Source organism: Protopterus annectens, chromosome 6.part1 (assembly GCF_019279795.1).
Source record: "Protopterus annectens isolate FY-2018-M chromosome 6.part1, PAN1.0, whole genome shotgun sequence".
NCBI lineage: Eukaryota > Metazoa > Chordata > Ceratodontiformes > Protopteridae > Protopterus > Protopterus annectens.
This window is the reverse complement of record NC_056738.1, coordinates 492,489,205-492,505,979: the sequence shown is the minus strand read 5'-3', so window position 1 is coordinate 492,505,979 and position 16,775 is coordinate 492,489,205.

The following is a 16,775-nucleotide window of genomic DNA, read 5'->3' as shown; positions in this document are numbered from 1 at the left end:
ACAAAGCCACACAGTCTCACAATGAAAATAGACTTAGCATTAAAACTTCTCTGCCCTTGAAACAGTATAGAAACCCACATTCAAAGAAAATACATTTTGCCAGTGGCAGATAAAGATTAACTTTGGGCCATTTTTAAATCATAGGCCCCTTGAACACGAAACATACACATTCTCTTTGATACACCTTCCTGACTGTACTCAATTATATTCCTTGTACAATACAACACAGTTGTTACAGGGCATTTTAAATTTATTGTTTTGAACATTTTTCCAGTAAACAATGAAATAAAATGTATGCACCAATAAATGTATGCACCAATAAATGACAAAACGGCCCAATTCAGAACATTTCCATCATAAAAGTCTATTCAAACTTCTACAGTCCACCAGTATCAGTAAATATGCACAATCTCTGAAGAAGTAAAAGGCATCTAAATAACTCCTCATTAAAGAAATCTGTAACTAATGAAGATGTTGCAGCTAGCAAGCAACTTTATATGTCATTGTTTCATCTACAAATAAAGTCCCTGTTACCCTTGAGGAATAAATTGCCTATGTTGCATTAAAAAAATGCTAAGCTAGTAATATCACAATAGGGAATGGATGGCAAACTGATAACAGGTTCATAGTTACTAGGTATCTTCACCAAAAAGGACTGCAGCATCCACCCCCTTTACAAGGCAGTCCAGTATCAGCAATGCATTGACCTACTGTGGGAGCAGAACCCACAGCCTTCTGAATCAAAAGCAAGTACACTACCTGTTAACAATGCAAGCTGACTCCCCATCAGCAGCACTAAACTTTTGTTCCCCTGCAGCTCTCAGCTCCTAGTAAAATCTACTTGACACTCAGCTGTATCTCTGAACTTTGCAGCACATGAAATCTGGAAAAAGCCAAAATTTGTTGGGGGGGGGACAAAAGCCCAAAAACTAGGGACATATTTTAAACATTGCTTGTATAATGTTGGAAAATTGCTAGAATAAAATGCTGTGTTACCACCATACATTTCACTGCCAAGTCTTGAACCCAGGGGACCCTGTGCAAAACAGTCAGAACAATATACCACTATGCCATATCAGCTTGTGAAAGAGAGGAAGACTGAAACTTAAATGGCTACTATTTAGTGAATTCAGTTCTCACCATAGTTGTCAACCTCTTAGCACAAAACACCAGAACAAAGCCAATAATGGGAGAATACAGTCCCCAAACATATTCAGTGAATTAAAGTTCTCACCATAGCTCTCAACTTCTTAGCAAAAAACATGTGGACAAAGCCAGTAATGGGGGAATATAGCCCCCAAACATATTCAGTGAATTCAGTTCTCACCATAGCTCTCAACCTTAGCACAAAAAAACTGGACAAAGCCAATAATGGGGGAATACAGCCCCCAAAATAGGGACAAATTTCAAATATCCATGTTATAAACTTAGAAAATTGTTAGAATAAAAGGTTTTGTGTTACTGTGTACTTTCTAAAGAATATGAAGTCTGAAATTCAAATGCCTGTTATTTTTATGTAACATTTGTTAATCAGGAAAGTCTGACTTGGAACAAAAGCCAATTTTCAGCAGAGCAGGGAGAAACAATCCAGACACATGTCTTTGTAAGATGGGAGGACATGCAGACTCCACACAGAAGGCACCCCAACCAAGAATTAAACTAGAGAACCTGTAGCTATTAGGCAACAATGCTACCAGTGCACCACTGTACTACTGACTTTATAAGGAAAAAACATACAGAAACCACAGATTTTATGAAGAACAGAACAAATACGAGGCAAAAATCTACACATTTTTTTACAAATGGTGGTGCATAGGGAATTCAGGCCCTTGCCACATGCATCCAAGGTACAGGGTTCAAGCCTCAGTATTCTCTACCCACCACTATGTGTTCTCTAGCCACCAGTATATAGCAACTGGGGCATTACACACACACACACACACACACACACACACACACACACACACACACACACACACACACACACACACACACACACACACACACACACCACACTTACCTGACATCTGTGGCAGCAGTCCTTCGCTAATATACACAATAAATCTACTTTACATACACGGCAGTCCTTAATCCGGTTGCCTGTGCAATCTAACAGCTGGTTTCCTGGTTCCGTGAGAGTAGCTGGAGCTAATGGCTGATTTCCTGGCTCTAAGAGAGTAGGCTAGAGGGTCCAGCCTGCAGGCAATGCAGTCCGGTGTCCTTCTGTTCTGTGCGGTCATCACTGCACAGACTTCTGGGCCTGCAGAATAGAGATGCTTTTCTCCCCTATCTGGAGTGCCTAACACAGCAGTCTGATTAGGGGAGATGGCATCTCTGTCCTGCAGCCCAGAAGACTGTGTGGTGATGAACACAGCAGTCTGGAGTTCTGTGAGGAACTCCAGCACATATGCGTGGAGTTCCGGGACTCACCAATTGTTTTTATTTCTTCTTTTTTTTCTTTCTACTATTTCTTCTTTTTTTTCTTTCTACAGGTGGGGGGCTGCAGTTCTGCAGTCCTATAGCACGAGCCGCCCCTGTATTTTACTTTACATGACCTCCCTCTATGTGCTTTCATTACATTAACTTGGGATGTGACTGTACTGTATAAGACACTTGTGTTTAAATGGGGGGTTTCACCTCATATCTCCACTGACACTGGGATTTTGGACCAGCTACACTACGCTGGTTAACAAATAATTACTACATCATTAAATAAAATAAAAAAATAATATAAAAATGCTTTCCCATGTAAAAGCTGAATGGTCTGTCTTGGTATTCAAACCATGCACCTACTGCACATGAAGGTATGACTCTAACCACTCAGCTGTGAAGAGTTAAGCTGCACCTTTCTATATAGCTCTTCATTACATTTACGCAATGCTGAGCAAAGCACCACACAAACCCGCTCAGCTACTCTTAAACTTTAAATAAAAGAAATTAAAAAAAATAAGCCATTAATTTTAACTGAAACATCACACTTCAATTATGAAATATGTGTCCGAGGACACTATCTTTATTGTTTTACTGCCATATGGCACCCTCACAATCCGCTACTGTAACAAACCCCCTACATAACATTACTTCATTTTCAGGTCAGCCTCTCAACTGTACAGATGTTCACACACTGTCCACATTTAATAATGAAAGGCATTTGGTTTTCAGGAGGCATACTATCCAGAAAATCCATACTAATGCAAAACCTGTCATTCTATCAACTTTCTAAGTTTGTAAGAGCAATATTTAACAACTGTCCTTATTTTTGGGCTTTTGTCCCACTTTTACTGACAGCTTTGTCCAGACTTCTTGCTCTAAGAGGTTGAGAGGTATGTGTCCGAGGACACTTTTATTGTAAAGTGCCATATGGCACTTTCACAATGCAGGGGGTATGTTACAGTATCTGTAACACACCCCCTGCATAATATTACTTTCCATTTATCATTTAAGTGTCCGAGGACACTTTCTTGATCGTAAAGTGCAGTACTGCACTTTCACAATGCAGGGGGTGTGTTACTGTACCTGCCACACATCTCCTGCATGACATTCAGTTGCCATTCATAATTTCAATGTCTGCAGACACTTTTTTTGCTTGTAAAGTGCTGTACGGCACTTTGACAGTGCAGGGGACATGTTACAGCTCTGCAAGCACTGTAACACATCCCCTAGCACTGAGATTCAGTATCTGTGTACATGACTCCATCTCAGTAGCACGCCTTCATTAATATGCAAGGTGCGTTGCTGAGACAGAGATGTGGACATGGACACCATTCACTCTTTGTAGGAATAACACTATTCCTACACAGAGTTTATTAAATCCTGGCCACAGAGTAAAAATTCTGACATAAGGAACATAGCCTTCTGGCATTAAGAATCTTTTCAGAAGGAAGAATGTGCATTAAATGTTACAAGGGGTAGAAGAGCCATGAAGAAAATTATTACCACATTTTCTGCATTGTTCACCTCAATTTTTCATGTTAAAAAAATCAAGACACTTCTTTATATATACTGCTGAATAGTTTAGTCGCATATTTAAATAGAAGGCCTTTGCAAATGAAAAAGTCAGTTATTGGCAAAGTGCACATAGACAACTGTTCTATTTTTTTAAAATACTTGTGTATACAAACATATCTGCTTTTAACAACAGATAACAAATTTTCTTAACTAGAGGCAATCTAGTCACAATGGCATAGCCATACTACAAATAGTAATTACTATTAAGAAAGAAAATATCTTTTTGTAAGAAAACTGCTTAAGTTCTAGTAAATAAACTTGTCTTTACAGCACCTTTCACAATGAATCTAACAGTCTTAAGTCCAAAATCCCATTTAATAGACCATTAAAAGCTAGGCACATCCATAGCAGAAGAAAAAGGTTTTCACGTCATGAAATCCAGGCAGCTTTTTTCAATGAAAGATTACAATTTCTAGTAAAAGAAGATAAGCACAATGGCTTTCTGGTAATTATCAGAAAGTATAGTAACACGGTAAAAGATTTAACAGAGAAAACAACAAATCTACCTGGCAAAGTAGTTCAGTATGTTTTAATTAAAATGAAAGAGTACTATTTGTTTTTCATTCAGCAAAATCGAAATTCTCTTCCTTTAAAAGAAATTATTTTGAATATTTCTGAAAAGGGTTTTAAATATATAACAAGAGAGTTTAATATACTTCTTAACAACTGAAATAACTTTTAAACACCCCATTAAATAATATGATATGGGGAGAAGTACCACACTATTACCTTTATCTTAAAGTGTTACACACAGATCATTTTCTGAAGTTTCATAAGAGTTTTCTATTTATCTAAAAAAATAATTAAATCTGTAAAAAATGCAACTATCAATGAATGAATGAATGCAAACCTTTCCTAACCAAATGAGATTGCATGTGAAAAGGTGAAGAAATAAAAGTCATCTTGACATTGGTATGACTAAAAGACCTGAGCAATTTAAATATGCTAACATCTGTAGCATTCCAAAATGAAACATTATAGCAATAGCCCATGGCTGGATGTGGGTAATGCTGGATTTCCCCACAACTGGTATGGTTTGGTCACAAGAGCTTCACCTTTGTGCTACTAATAATATGTATTGAGCTGATAATAATGTCAAACTGCTACCCTGCCATCTATCTTATCATATCATATGATGTCTACTATGTATCACATGGTGTTTGCTGTCGATAGCCATGCTCCCCAGCTACCATTTTTTTTCTCCTGGAATTGAACTCATAAGTGCAGGTGGCCTCAGCAGACACAGACCCTAGCAGGTATCCCAAATGATGCAACAGAGAGTGCAAGACCTTTTTATACCTGCTGCATAGTTATCATCTACAACCACTGTTGATGGACTATGAGGGCCTCTTTTATAAAGAGGATGTCTGATACCAGCTTGTCGGGCTGGTTAATAATGCATGGTGAGCAGTGCTAACAAAAATACATTAACATGAAGAGCTGCCATTCAGACCTTTTCCAACAATGGGAAGAAAAGTTTGAGGAGGGGAGTCACATTTTTATTGTAAGCATTATGCTCTTGCATTGTCACTGTACAGTCAGTCTAGCACCTGTAGCTGTAATTATTTTCTGATGCCAAGAAAATGCTATGTAAATCATAAATGCTTTTTTATGCTTTACAGTACCACAGGAGATTGAAGACAATTGCATTACCTGTCAAAAGGATAGACCAGGTTCTCCAGGTGGTGGGGTAACTGTAATGTATTGCTTATAGTAGTTTAATATTTTAATAAACTGTGCAACATATTACTAAACAGTTGTACTTCTATCTTTCTTTTTTTTTCATTTTTTCCATTTTTTTATTATTTTATTTTGTTAATTTGTTTTTCTTAATTTATTTATTTTTCAGCAGGATCAGTCATAGTACAGGCAGTAGTGTGGTAGTGGAGATCGCTGCACCATGCATTGACCAATGCATCAACACCTGTGTCCACAGCAGTTTCTAGGTCTATCTCACTGATGATAAAGGTTTCACTATTGATTTTGATTGTCACTTTTCAAGAGGGATAACAAAGGATGTTGATTTGAGAGTGGTGCAGATGATACCTCCTGGGTTACCTGGCACAGGGTTCAGTGGCTGGTGTTGACTAAGTTGGACCAGTTACTCCTTGTCCACATTGGCACCCTGGGGTATCTCCTCTTGCTGCTTATAGAGTCACAGTATGGGTTAGGCCTGACTACTGGGCCACAAAAAGCAGAGCCTACCCATAATGTCAGCCATGAAGATTACTGACCTCTAAGTATACTCTTATCTGAGTTATTTCGTTAGGCCTTCCTTACCCCTTACCTGTCCATCATTGTGTTCCCCATCTTTTTATATCACTCCCCATCAACTGTCAGTAGTCCAATCCTCCCCATAACAGGTGGTCTACCATCTGCCAATCTGAATAGTCTGCACTGTTGTGTGTCACTATCTTTCCTCTCATGTGTTCGTTTCTCTACGTTTGCTTCCTTCCTACCCACACCTTCCCCATGCTACCTTTCACCTTTACTCTTCTTTAATAAAACTAAAAATGAGAACCTGTCCCTAAGGAAATGTTTTTCCTCCTTCTCTCTTCTCACACCACACTTCCCTTCCTGTCATTTTTCTGTATGTTCCTCTGGTTGCTTCTTCCCTGTTCAGTTGCACAGTTAATGTAATTGCAGCTGAGAAAATTTTATGCATCATTGTTCCCAAAATGACTGCTCTGTGATAGCACTCATGCTTGCCTAATCCTTATCACATTGGACTGATTACTACTGTTTGGCCATGTTGTGCTTTTTCTGAATACTCTCCTCTTGTGAATTTTAATAAAAAATGAACAACATATGTGCTAGATCTTTTTAGATATTGTGTACTACTGTTTCCACTATTTTTTAGTTAGTGTTGGTCAATGTCACTATGAAGAAAAAGCACATTTAGAACATGTATATCAAATTCAAATACAGTGACCAATTTGCAATGCACTAATAAATGAGGCAAACAGAAAATGGTGCTCTGATTATCCAAATTATAAGGTGTACTCCTGCACCTGAAAGGTGCACCACTATATAGGCTATGAACAGCAAAAGTACTGCTCTATCTGGTTATAGCTTTTGAATATCGGCATTCTATGTTTGGTTCTAAATGTCATCTAGAATATTTTTGGTGGTACATAGTTGAATATTCAACAGAATGGTCGGACTCTAAGATAGTGGTTTAAATGGAACAGTGATAAAGAAGTCACAGAATGATCATCATATCTTTTATATACTGAATTGTTCAAAATGTAGGTCAGACCTTCTGTTCTTATTCAAACAAGCATTGATGATACCACAAAGTTCACGTAGTCAAACCAGTAATACAAAATTTCACCAACCAGTTCCAGAACTGCTCACCATTTATTAAAATATAACATAAAGTGACTAAGCGCTTTTACCCATTAGATCTACCGGGCTTCATCAGAGTAAAATATTAAACCCAATTAATCATTTAAATACGAATGCAACACCGCCCATCAATTAACACTATCCAATCATGTAACTCAATGCATTAATTATTTAAAATATAACTTCATACAAATAAATAGCACCATCTACAGTATAAATACAACCTAATAAATACATTTATAAAAACTTTTATATAATATATGCACTTTTATAACTGTGTGTAATAAAACACATTAAATAAAACACATTAAATTAGATGAGCTCTGTATTTTAAAATACTAGATATAGAGATACACTCATTAATACCTGGAGGGTTAGAGGCATCTAATCTCAACTGCCATAAACACTCTTTTGTTTCCAATAAAATCTTACAGTCACCACCCTTTTCTTGTGAGGTACTCGATCAACCACAAAAAACAAATTTTTAAAAAATTCTGGCACTTTAGATTATCCCCCGGATTTACTAATCTTCCATGCAGGACTAATTTAGTCCTACACGGAAGCGGCATTTGAAGAGGAGGACGGCCATGCATATTAATGAAGGCACACTGCCTGAACTCCTAATGCTACATGGAGCTTGGACGAGTGCAGGGGGCGTGTGTGAAAGCAGAGCTCTCAGAATAAACACTCCCCTGCAAAGTAGAACAGAAGAATGTGTAAATAAATGAGCGAGACCACTCATAGGTGTCCGCATATCCCCACCAGTAGCCCCCATGTATACAACAGCAACAGTACAGAAAAATAAAATGAAAAAACCCTTATATGTTTTTAAACCCCAAGTACAGCTAACCGTGGGTGCGTGGGTGTGCCCATTGCTTAGCTACAGGTTAAAGCAGCTGAAAAGGTTGAAGAGGATTACAAGGAATATATATGCAAATGAAGCAGCACAGCAATAGTGTAATGGTTAGAGCATCTGCCTAACAAACAGGCATTCCCAGTTGAAGTCCCACTACAACACATGTCATTTTCCATGTGAAATCTGTATATGAACATATTTCTACATCTTTTTGCTGTATAACCTACATAATAACATTTAAATGTGAACTGGAGTACTGCATGAAATGCACATGTGAAGTGTCAGTGTCATAATGAATAAGGCACTAGTAAGCAGGTTTAAGTACAAATAAGCAGTAATAAGCATATATAAGCACTAGTAAGCATGTATAAGTGTGTTTGCACAGGGGGAAGCATTGCCTACACAGATTAAGCAAAGTAGAAGCTAACTGACTGTAAGAAACCGTAACCAGAGGTTAGCAGTGCTTACCATCGTGCAAACCCGCTCACAACTGCTTTAAAGTGCCTTAATCACTATGTACCCAATGGCGCATGTACTGCCCAGCAACAAAATAAACAGCTGCTGCAAGGCTCGAGCCCAGGACCCTCTACACTATAGTCACAGTAGTTAGCCACTAAGCCATCATAGCAATGCATAAGAGTGAGGTGTCAACAAACAAATCATCACCATAGGAAAATCAAACTGAACATGTGACATGTAACTATGTACAGAGTGATGTTGTATAACCTGCCATAGAACAAAAATATGTGAATTGTAGTACTGCAGTAAGGCCAGATGTGAGGTGCTAGTGCAATAAAGTGCTAAAGTTCCCAGGACCCCATACAGCATGCATACACATGAATAAAGGATACAAGACACATATATAACATGCAATGAAGAAGACATCAATGCCAATAGGCAAATATCATGAAAATCAAATATTAAGCACCACTAAGCATTGCACAGCACTGCTTCCCAGACTACTGGCAGGATACTACCAGTGGGAGAAACAGTATCAACCTGCTAAGTCTAATCTTAAACAAATGCATGTTTGTCCCTAGCGGGACAACCCCAAAAATTCTGCCTAAAAGAATCCTCGGAGTAACATACCATGCCTCACAGGTAAGCAAAGAAGGATACGTATGTATGCAGACTGCATGTGTGGAAAGCCTGGAGAACCATGGGGTGAGACACCTTACATGATGGGTCCCGAGAAGTGGAGAGTGGACAATGTGTAGTGGTGTGGTGAGATTAGGATGGAACCTGTAGGAAGGATGATTGATGTGGAGGAGGAAGGGGGTAGAGGGAATGATGGGTAAGACATTATGGGCCGAGACATGCCGGGGTTGGATGGACCCGTTCTAATGGGACAGCCCAGTAGATATAAGCGAGAAAGGAGGGGGGTGGAAACAGGAAGGGAACTGAGACATACCATCCCCCATGGCAAAGCACGTTATGAATAATATGTATGTTGCATAACCCATGGAATAACATATATATATATATATATATATATATATATATATATATATATATATATACTGGAGTACTGCGGCCATGAAAGAACACATATATATAGATCTACATCTACACACATATATGAACTGGAGTACTGCAGGAAATGCACATGTGAAGTGTCAGTATCATTATGCATAATGCAGTAGTTAGGTTAAGTAGCAATAAGAAGTAGTAAGCATATGTCAGCACTATTAAGCAAGTTTAAGGCAGTATGCATGGGTATGCGTGGAGGTAAGCACTGCTAATTTCCGGTTACTGTGTCCTACACTCAGTAAGCCCCTAAATTGCTTAACCTGTGTTGGCAGTGCTTACCCCCATGCAAACCCACTTACAACTGCTCAAACATACCTTAATCATACTGTATCCAATGGCCTTGTTCTGCCTAGCAACAAAATAAGCAGCCTCTGCTAGCATCAAACCCAAGACCCTGCACACCACAGCAAAAGTGATTTGTCACTAAGCCATCTCAGATATGCATAGCCTTGATGTATTCACAAACATATTATCCAGCCCAGTCGTTCAACAGTACAGAGAATGTATTCCAACATGTAGATGCATTTGTGAGTAAATATATTAATGTCTAAATGGTTACAACATATTGATATATGTATATATATATATATATATATATATATATATATATATATATATATATATATATATATATATATATATATATATATATATATAAACATATAAACATGCAAATGCCTACATCTATGGATATATATGTCCACATCTACATGTCTAAATATATATATATATATATATATATGTATATATATATACATATATAAATATATATATATATACATATATATATATATATATATATATATATATATATATATATATATATACACATATATAGGTATATACAGACATACATCTGTAGATAATGGGGAAGTAGCAAAACATATATGTCCTCATGCAATGTTAATGGGGTTGAGAGGCCCCACACAATATACGTCTGGTATGAATAGGTATACCCCCCCAGCCAAGCATGACCACCCTGTAATATAGTACCAAGTGGTGCAGATCCCATAACCAGGACCAGACATGACATGGCCATCCCTAGGATACATATACGCAGACACATATATGCAGATACAGGTATATAGATATCTATACATATATATGTAACTACACATACACACACAGAGATTTGTACAGTAATATACATATGTAGTACGTGCACAGAATATGGAGCAGCCAGTATTCCTACAGTCACCACCTTACCAATCAGAAATTGTATGAGCCACCCATATGAATGACATTCATAGCCTGCAGCATATACCCACAGAGATATCAAAGGGTATAACACCACACACAGGTGTGCATAAATGAATGTGAAAGCTTTATTTGTGTACTATGACAGTTGTATATGCCATGTCATGTAGCTGTTTAGACACTGACATCCATATGAACAGTGTAATGCAACTGTGAAACAGTTATACTAAGACAGTAGGCTGGAAAGGTTGACATATGTTTCTGTCCAGGTCGAGGCCTTTAAGTAGTACATTAGTAATGACAGACTGGGCCACAGCATACTAGACAATCAACAGTACGTAATGCAGATGTATAGGTCAGCAGCCTCTATCTACACTCTGTACACAATCCCTAGGGGGTACAGACCCCAGTTGATACCATGGGATGTATCTGTTACATAACAAGGCATACCTGACACCATCACAATCACACTGACAAACAGAACATCCCGTATGGCAGGAGGCAGTAGGCTTGCATTTCCAAAGGTGGATTGTATGGTAAAGTACATCCAGATACCTTACGTCAGCTTATTCCAGATACCCACACATGTTGTAACAGCCTAGGTTAGTCATGGTGCACCCCCCCCCTTACACTCACTAATACTGGGCCATATACCACTGTTACATACACTGGCCTCTGGAGTGCATTAGGGCACACATGTATTGTGTAGGTGAAACCCACACATATGTGGCCCCAACCCCCCAGTATGTGTGGGGGACACAACAACAGAGAAGTGATGGCAGCATGACATACACATAGCCCACTACATAACAACCCCTGACAGCATGTCATATGTGCAAAGCCTGGTATGTAGGTGGAGGAAAGAGGCTGGAACACAGGCACATATGTATAAAACTGTTGTCATACAGTAAGCAAGATATGTATATGTGTACATATCGGGTCTATATTAAATTAGCGAACACTAATTCATCGCCCCCTTTTAAGTGAAAGCTTAAAATCTCGAACACCTGGAACAGCGATTTTTTTACAAGGGAAAAAAATCGCTGTTCCACAAAAAAAAAAAAAAAAACTTAAAACATTACATAATGTGGGGGGCTGTGCCCCCCACACACCCCCTACTTTCATATACCAACTCCAAGATCGCACCACAGTGGAGAAAATGGTGAACTCCCGAAACCAGCCCAGAGATTTTTTGCCCTGTGAAAAAAATTGCTGTTTCGGGTGTTCGAGATTGTAAGCTTTCACTTAAAAGGGGTCGATGAATTAGCGTTAGCTTTTCTAAGTGTTTGCTAATTCAATATAGATCCTACATATCTATATGGATATATGTATACTTATTTATACATATATGTTCACCTTATGTCCTGCACATGGAGTGGAGCCCTACTTCAACCCCAATAGTCCCAACCTCTCAGTGCAAGTGGATGCCACGTATGTAGTGCAGGTATATTTGTAGACTATTGCTACTGTAATAGGGATTGTCTTCACAGAAATGGTGTGTGTGGGAGGCCACATCTACTGTTAACATGTGCGCCATTGGCTACTTACAGACATCCTAAGGTCAGCATAGTACAGTACCACTGCTAGCACAGTAACGCTCTTGTGGACTACAGCTGCAATATGGCCAATATATGTGGACAGTCTGACACACTCGGGTCAGTCCAGGGGTATACACAGAACCTCTTCATGCAAGACATGTGGACCAGGCCTGTCAATGTGGATGTTAACATCCATGTAGATGGGTATAACATGTACATACTGGTATACAATTGCCCCCATAGGTTATGCATTCATACACCCCTGTCTGTCCTGACACATAATAACCACTGGTACAAAGGTGCCATGGCCACATACTATCCACTAATAAGTGACATACATCTGAACATCATCCCACTGCTTTGTCTGACATACATGACTTTTATGGTGGCCAGGCAGCAGTACATCTGGCAAGTATCTGGACATGACATCTCACTGGATAAGTACAGTAAGCTGCTAGGCATGTAACAAAGCACAGTGCAGGCTACAGGTAGACTGACTCAAAACTGGGCCACATCTCCTATGTGGGAATACACATGTACCTGCATAGATAGCAGGCTCTACAGGCATGTCATATCACAGAGTAACAGACACCTGTGTGAAAGTGCATAAACACAACCAATGTGAACACAGCCACAGCCACATATGGTAAGCTATCATACTATTACAGTATATGGACTATCTGATGTACACCGTCTTCATATGGACCACTCACACAACAACTCTACATATACCAGGCTGCTATACAGTGTGGTTCAATGGCTGTCTGTGGTTTGGGACATGTGTGTGTTCGCCCCTACAAACATGTAAGCTGATAGGGTGACATGCAGTGGAGCATCATGTAACATCAGATAGAACAGGACCAAGAACAATGACATCTACCACAGTCTCTACACAGGCCAAGGTACATATGCACTATACACACACTGTCGACAATTATCAGACTTATACATACCTCAGTACTGTACACACAACCACAGAATGCCCAGGCTATGTCCTCAAATATGACCCCTACTATACATAACATGTGTAGCAGTCTGATATCTCACTGAATTGTTATTGGATATGCTGTCAATGAATATGGTGTACAGAACATATGCACCCCTTACTGCATGACATATGTACAAAGGTTGACAAAGTTGTGGCTGGAGGCACAAACACAGGGCCAGTATTGATATGTCGCTGTGAAAACCTCATACATTACCTGTTGTAACAGGGTTTGATGCAGCATATGTCCTATGAGGGATATGATGTCAGTAACTCTCCCGGCTGTCACCATCTACTGACTACAATCCTCACACTACCTTCTGCAGTTGAGAGATAGGTGCTCTGTGGGTAACACAAGGAACACAAGGCACCACACACTGCCCAGTCTGCAGATGATCCTACAGATGGGGATTCCTCATAAACATAGCACTGACATGACAAGTATTAAAACATGTAGGACAGCCATATCCACACACACCCTGTTAAACCAATATTATCCCAACTGTAGTATAGCAGCATTTACAGTCTGTAGTCAAGACAGGCACATCCCCCTCCTGTGTGTTGGCCTGTTTCCACAGTGCATGTTGTCAGAGGTAAGTTCCCAATCCATCTGTGATGTTCTTTGCCAAACAACAGATCTAGTTCCTGCTCACAGTGAATGAAAAGGCCCAACACCAACATGATGTTCCTCGATATTGGAGTGTGTTTACATGCAATTGGCTATGGGATTGTTACCACAGCTGTTCCACATGCAATCAGCTAGAGGAGGGCTGTAATCCATGCAGAGGCCATCAGCTGATCATGAGCATCACTGACAATACATATGCTGCTGCCTAAGCAAAGCAGGTATAAGTCTCCACATCCACCAGAGAGGGAGTGAGAGAGGCAGACAGAGGCAAAGATAAGTCAGGGTGGGTTGGGAGAGTAAAAGATGAGCATGTTTGGGTCACACACCTACCAGTCCAGGGTATCGAACCCCTGACTGACTATGTACTGATATCACATCTGTTATCCCTGCACGGTGGATATTGTGATTTATGCTAGGGGCACCATAAAAGAAATTATAAAAACCCACTCAACATTGAGTCTAGTTGTTGCACACTCACAACCCCCTCCACACAGGACATTAATGACAAACATCAAGACAGACACACACCTGAGATTAGAACTCCTACCTAACAAGTTATTATACTACAACACTATGCAATTATAGAACACGCTATGGAGATTACTGGAGTACTCTTTCCCCAAAGGTTTATGTCACAGTGAGTGACATCAGCAGGACTGCCAAAGTAGGACAAATTAATTGTAGTGAGTGTGACTAGCCAAACATGCATTGCTCTCTACACTGGCATAGGAACAGACTGAAACCCTCTCTGCATATGTAGGTCCCCAATCTATCAGATCATTAAAGAGTCTCCTCCACTACAGGAATGATACATCAACCATCCAGAATAGATCTGACAGATTGGGTACCTACATATGCAGAGATTGAACAGCCTGTAAATATATTCACAGTGATAGAAACTTTGTACACCCATTTAAGGGTTTCAGTTTTAATAGCAGCCAATATGCTGATTGTACAACATCTAATGTAGTGTATCTTGCCTATTGCACAGTATGCTTTACTTTCTACATAGGTAAGACTAACAGGCGGTTGAAAGAGAGAGTACTGGAATACTACAGGGACATCAAGAATTGTAAAGAGAGTAGTGCTATAGCCATACACAATAAGAACGAGGGACCAGAACACATTTTTAAGTTCCTTGTTCTACAAGTCCTGCCAGAGAGATTGAGATGGGGCAATTTGTCAAATGACAAGGAGGTTGCAGAACAAAAATGGATTATGTTGTTTAATGCAGATAAACCACCAGGTTTAAACAATATGGTATCCTTGAAACCGTTCTTAAAAGCTTGTCCACTTAAACATTGACTGTTATGATTTTAGTATTTTAATGTTTAATTTTATTTTACTTATTGCAATTTTAGTTTTGTCATTATGACACACTAAGTTGTCTATGCATTCCTTATGTGTGTGTGTGTGTGTGTGTGTGTGTGTGTGTGTGTATATATATATATATATATATATATATATATATATATATATATATTTTTATCTACATATGTACACGTACATTTAAATATATGTTTGTGTTTGCATACATTTGTATACATAAATGCACACATATTTATACTTACATAGATATTTCTATATTCCAATATGCCTTTTCATACACATACACATTATATTTTATATGGTGTTAGTGCACTATATATATATATATATATATATATATATATATATATATATATATATATATATATATATATATATATATATATAATGTTTATATTTACGTTGTACATTATAGTTCATGTTTATATAAATTCTGCACAGTGTGACATGGTTTTAGCAGCTTTAATATATTATTATTAATTATGACATATACATAATATGTGATTCAACACTTATGAAGTTTTGAACCAGATATATGCATATTTTATATATATTAGAGTGAGTCATTTTTAAGCATTTGTATTCAACATTGTATCTTTAAGACTTAATTGATAGCATGTGCTTCTGCTATATAAGGAATGAATTGCTTTTGGGAGTTGTCTGATGAAGAGGCACATCCCTGAAAGCACTTACCTGTTTTATAATAAACTTCCTAGCTGTGGTACAGTTGGTGTCTGTTTGCTACTTTAACTATATTTATTTTACACCAGCTGTTTTAATAGTTGGCAGAGGATTTTTGTGTTTTGCGTTCAACAAAACAAACAGCTGTTGCAAGGCTCAAACCAAGGACCCTGCACACCATCGACAAAGTGGTTTACCACTAAACCATGACAGATACAAAGAGCTTTGATGTTTTCAGAAACATATCAGCCAGTCCGGTCATGCAACAGTACAGAGAATGTATACCAACATCTAGATGTATGTGCGCGTAAATATATTAATATCTAAACAGATACAACATATCTAGATATGTGTATGTATATATATATATATATATATATATATATATATATATATATATATATATATATATATATATATTAATTTCTAAATCTATATACATATATATCACTATATATGCACATATATACATGCATATGCCTAAATCGACATGTATATGTGTCTACACCTATATGTCTACATATACACAACACGTTACATATGTGTATGCAGATATATGTCTATGTAGGCATATATGGACATAGTTATATATATTTTAGCAGATATATAAATCTATATAGGTATATATGGCCATACATCTGTAGATAGCAATGGCAGATTAACAAATACACATAT